Source organism: Tigriopus californicus, chromosome 11 (assembly GCF_007210705.1).
Source record: "Tigriopus californicus strain San Diego chromosome 11, Tcal_SD_v2.1, whole genome shotgun sequence".
Classification (NCBI taxonomy): Eukaryota; Metazoa; Arthropoda; class Copepoda; order Harpacticoida; family Harpacticidae; genus Tigriopus; species Tigriopus californicus.
In genome coordinates, this window is record NC_081450.1 from 1460547 (window position 1) to 1466287 (window position 5741).

The 5741-nt window shown below is 44.2% G+C and overlaps 1 protein-coding gene across 1 annotated transcript in view; it reads right to left on the reverse strand.

Annotated features, from left to right (window-relative positions):
- The window catches only part of LOC131890434 (vang-like protein 1), a 34607-nt gene extending 29827 nt beyond the window's left edge, over nucleotides 1–4780 (reverse strand). The window contains exon 1 of the mRNA XM_059239773.1: nucleotides 4353–4780. The gene's annotated coding sequence lies outside the window, so the exon portion shown is untranslated. The remainder of the gene's footprint in view (nucleotides 1–4352) is intronic.
- Between the last annotated feature and the right edge of the window lie 961 nt (nucleotides 4781–5741).

The following is a 5741-nucleotide window of genomic DNA, read 5'->3' on the forward strand; positions in this document are numbered from 1 at the left end:
GTCCTGATATCGGGAGAAAAGGGGGAGAAATTGGTGCCAAAACATTTATATTCGCATTTTGTGACCCTCCTTCACTTTTAGGACTCTCTTTCCCCCTCTCGTTTTTTTGTATTATGGACTGCCATCAAATATGAAAAGGCAGAGGAGGAACTGGAAATTGGAAATTGCCCTGGCGAATCTCCCTTCAAGATCTTTGTTAAGTCAGGAGGCTTTTCTAAAATCTTGCCGTGAGGATAAAAGCCCCAACCAAGCAACCAACAAGAGAAAGAGAGCAAAGCGAAAGAGACCCCTCAATCAAGTCTTGAAAGGATTGATCCCTTTGAGCCTTGACCTTTGAGAGAACCTGTGAACAACTTCACGTACAGCCTTCGTCCTTTGTTGTCCTTAAGCTGTGGAGCGGAATCATTGGATATTCCTCCCTTGAGCTCAATTGGAGAAGAAGAAGAAGCGGAAGAAACCGACATTAAACTCGAAACAACTTTTTTTTCCTGCGAGCACGCCTGTCTGCTTCTATTGAGAGTCTGTCTTGGCCAAACCCCGGACGGACATTTCGACATTGGGATCAATGACAGAAGTTTTGAATGAGATAGGACATGGTCAAAAAAGTGAAGATTTATGAGCCAATACTCCCATTATTCAAACCTCTCTAACCATTGTTCCCGTTCTTCGATCTTCCTGTCCTCGGTTGAAACCGCTAAAACCAACCAATGCAGATGTAGAAAGCCCGGGAAATGACGACTGCGCCATTCTTGAGTGTTGTTTTTTTTTCACTTTCGCGATGAGGAAAGCAAACAGAACGCGAAAGATTAAGTGACGAGAAAGGAGCTCGGATCTATGTCCGTATTTCTAGTTGTGGGAATACTTGTTTAGGAAACTCTCGGCTTGAAAGTGGTGATTGGAAATGAATAGCAAGTTGGCCAGATGAGAGAGAAACTGTCAAATTCAATTAGGCTGAAAGGGTTTGCTTCGCGAAATATGGACGCGAAAGTTTGGATCCCAAGTTCCATTTCAAAGAGTGAAAGGATTGTTCTTGGAGGCCTCTTCTCCCAGGCTGTTCCGCGTGTCCCACAAGGAGGTCTGGTTTGTGTGTGTGTGGATGTGCTTGTGTGTCTGTGTGTTTGTATGTTTGGACCAAGGTCTCGGTGGCAGAAGGATCATAAAGTGGGCTGCCCAGGAGACAATGGAACAACCACTTCTGGTTGGTTGGGGACTACGTTTTGCCCATTAACCTCCTCCGCCTGGAACTGTGTTCCAATAATGTTGTTCCCCACCCGAGAAAAGAAGGATTTGAGAGCCATATTGGAACAATGACTCGATCTCTAACAAGCGTCGTGGAATGTTGCGAGACCCACGAATAAGCAAGTTGTGTCCATAATAAATCAAGGTCAAAATCAGGAATATGCTTCGAAGGCCGAACACCACCCAAGGCTGGGGCCGGAGGCGAGTTCACGGCTCAGTCCGATCTTAACAGGCGTCGGAAGCATTTGGGCATGTTAAATTGAAAATAGCTTTGGCCAGGGGAAGAAGGATTGTGGATGAAGAGCAGAGATGCTTTCTGAAAAGAAAAGGCCAACAACGAAACGACTCATAAATAGACGAGGCCTGTCTCTCTTCCCCTCTTGCCCTCTCTTTCTGTCATTGTCCTGAAAGGCCCTCTCCCAGTGGAATTATTTGATGGTGTCAAGCGCTAAATAAAGTTTTCGCCTTCACGGCGGTCAAGTGGCTGGCATCTCTGCTGGGATTGGACAACGGGCATGACCCCTTTCTACGGTAAACAAAGCTTCCATTCAAGGATCTCAAGAGTTTGATAAAGGCCTGCATTCTGCATCTGGAAGGAGGAAATAGCAGAAAGTTCCCTCGAAATTCATTCCCTGCTTGTGTTTGTGCGCGTGTGTATGTGCGTGCGTGGAGTGACTTCTTTCCCAATGGACCAAGAGATGAATCTCTCTGAGAAATTCCTTGCACATGTCTCGATTCCCAGGAATCAAGTTTTAAAGTTTCATGGGATATTTGGCAACCCATCCAAGTATTCTTCCACTCAACCCATCTTTCCACAGACCTGAACCGGGTAAATCACTTACAGAATAAACTCGGCCTTCCTGAAGAGAGTCAACTCAAGGTTTCAGAAGTCCGAGCCAAGAATCACAATCACATTCATACGTTAATGGTGCTTGTTTGGTTAGAAATGTCATTTATCAGTGAGGTATGGGAAAGTTGGATCATGTCTATGCCTTTGTTCCATATCTGGATTGCACAGCCATTTGAGCGTCCACCGTTCTCGGTTCCAAGGAAGTTCCCTGTCCAACTTGAAATCCAAGAAACTTGCCTCGGACATGGAGCGAAACTTGATACGATGGTGTACCAAGGTCAAGGAGACAAATCCAAAGGGAATGGTTTCCACAAAAATGTGGTCCCCCATATACTACAATATGAATACCATCGAGGCTCGCTTTTTGCCCTAATAAATCCATGCATATTTCATTGTTCCTTTTCCTCCTCCTTTTGCCGGTGGACCAAACACACTCTTACTCAAGTGCGGCAATCGCTTTTTAATGCAAATATCCACACCAGCCTTTTGTTTGCCTCAAGGATGCGTGAAATTGTTTGCTTTCGCACCAATTCAGCTAAACTTCAGTAGTTGACTCTGCCAACCAGATATGAAATAATTCGAAACTGGTCGATGGTTTCGCCAAGAATAAGAAGCAGGTATTTTTGGCCACTCACTGTCTCATTGACATAAGGAGGAGGGGGGGAAATTACCCTCATTACCGTTGGAGAAAAAAAAAACCTTGCCACAGGTGGCGAAAACAGCGGAAAATCCGACAAGTTCGAGACCTGTGCAAGATCGCTACGAAGATTCATGGGAGATTTCGTTCCTGCCAGACAGTCATTAAAAGTAACCTCGGTCCTCGAATACCTCCATCCAATGTGGCTCGATCAACAGGGTATCTTAAAACGACTTTTTGCCATTGTATCGGATGATCACAATTGGCTGAAGGCAGAGTCTGCCAAATTTAGGCACTGGAAGGAAATGCTACTTGTTTTGGGCAGGTGGCCCACTTTTTGGAGGGGGTAACCTCTTTTTTCGATTACATTGTGACCCACCCTGTAATCCTGCGATCTTGAACAACGGCTTTGTGTGCTCTTTTTGTTCGGAATGCCAAGATTTACGGTTTCTGACAGGGAAACATCGATGGCATCGAGTTGACGAAATCTGATACGCGCATTCTAATGAGTGTGACAAACTTCAAGCCTAAACTGGAAAACTCGAATCCCGAACTGGGGGGAAAAAAAAGAGATTGAACCGGATCGAAGCCAATTTACATAACAGTATGTTTTCTTTACAACAGATTGTCTTGAGTGGGTTGTCCGCATAAGTCAAAGACATACAAGTTAAATTCTTGCCAGACAATTGAAAGTTTCTACCAATGAGTGGTGGTTCCTTAATCTGTATGACACTTGGTGAATTTTCTCATTCCCAAGAGTGAAAGTTTTCTCACAGTGTCTGCCTAACTCATTGAGCTTGAGGAAAAGGAGGGAATCCGAGTCATCCGAATTTATATGCATGTATTCCAATTGCTTTTAGATAAGGGTGTAGCAACCAGGATTCCGCACATAACTCGTGCCTGCTCCAATGCTCGCCAGGTGTTGTCCATAAACGGTCCACTAATGGAACCAAAGCCCAAGTTTACCTTCGATTCGTTCGTCTTGAAAGCAGCTGATAGAAAAAAAGTGAGTGCCTCTCTCTGCGTTCCATCTACTATGCCTGCAGATGTTGGAATTTCCATATATCGGCTCATCCTAGACAACTTGTGTCAAAATTGGCCCTGGATCCATCACGTACTCTACACCTGTCAGACTTGTCGGCTCACTCCTATGCTTTTCTTCTATCTACGTGGTAGAGGGCGTGTCTAAGCAAATCCAGAGCCCATCCTGGAACTGGTCAAGAATATCTGCTTAAAACTTTGAAACTTTTGGTTACATGCTTGGATCTCTATTTTCCTTCCAAAGACTGGCGAACTTGATCAAAGAGAGTGGCGTTTTTTATTCATTAGTTGTATCCAAAAGTTTCGCTCCACTGGTAAGTTTACTTGCAGTTGAGTTGGCTAGCTGGAGCGAAATAGCTTTCCAATTTTTAATAAATACTCCCAAGGGGATAATAAACATGAGTCTCGACATCTTGGCTGGATTAGATCGCAGGTCGTGGAGGCATTTTTCGTGGTGAAAAAAACGCCTCTCACGCTCTCAAGGGAGTTTAATCGAGACACATGAAATTGAGTGACGGGGTTTTTAAGAGAGGACTTGCAGGTCTGCTGAAAAGAAACGATCTCAACGTGCTTGATCCTTCCTACCTTCTTCGAAGCGCCAATCGAGCCTTGCGTTTTATTTCTTCTTTTGTTGAACACGATGATGGGGCTCGTAAACCCGACGCACAATTGTCACAAGTGGAGTCCAATTATCCTTGTTTTCACTTTGAAAGCCGGATTTATTTCCCCGAGATTTCAATCTCCCTCTGAAGTCGTCATCGGGGACCACGGACTTATGGTGGAGCTGGATAGATGGATATATATTGAGTATACACTGAACTGACACTAGGCAGGTCCGTTGAAGCACCTCAAAGTAACTGACAATCATCAACTTCTTGTTGCTGCTTTGAACCCATCATGGGGAGCGAAGGTACGTTCAGAGCGAAAAACGAACCAACGAGCAAAGAAGGTCCGTCCGTCCGTCTGTCCGTCCGATGATCGAGAAACGGGGGGAGAACCGAACGAACGCCGCAAAACGGGGAGAGGAACATTTTCTTGGCCACCGAGCGGAGCTCCTTCCTTACCTCCTTCTGGGCACATCTCACTTTGAGGGCCCGTCTTCTTCGTCAATGCCGTGGTGAGCGAGATGACTCTAATATCTGGACATGAATCGGTGGAATATGCTCGGAGACACTCGGGCCGAGATTGAGCATATCTAATTTCTGTCAATTGCATATACCTATGTATGGGTCTGGTTCTTTATAAATATGGTTAGGATTCTGTCCGTCAGAGGGCACTTTATTAGTCTTTGTGAGCTAGTCTCTGGCAAATTTGGGCTGATTGGGTCAACTGTTCTACGGCAGTATCTACTGCGTGTTTATTTGATTGGTGGGTACTAACAGTGAGTTGTGTTGCATTTTTCACTTTCTTACATTTTTAGAGCATGTAGCTAATTCAATTGAATAACTTGGTCAAAATAGGCTTGCAAATGAATGGAAACTCAATGAAAATTCATAGTTGGCACCATTTTTTGGGGCATTGCCAAGACATCTTACAGACACAGGAAAAGCTTGAACAATCATCACAATATCACAAATCAAATGAGTGCACTAATCTAAACAAACTTCAATTTTAGTGCTGTTTTGACAAAGCTTTACTTTCCTAGATCAATATTTGAATACTATTTCCACAAACAGGCCTTGATCTAAGAAAACGGTATTGAATTTAATTTCAGAGGAGTGCAAATCGAGTGTGCATCTTAGAGCATTGTCAGCTGTTTTTTTTTTACGGAGAGGCCTTCCTTTCTTACTTCTCACCCTCTTTGACTGTACCAGGTGAAAAGTCGTCCCAAAAGTGATGTTTTTGTAGTTCCGACTACCAACGCAACCAACGTCCACAATCGTTGCAATGGTATAAAAATAAGAGAGAGAGAAGACTTCAAAACTTTTTTGTGTGTGGGTATAGAAATAATATGGGTGGATCGGAGAGCGACTG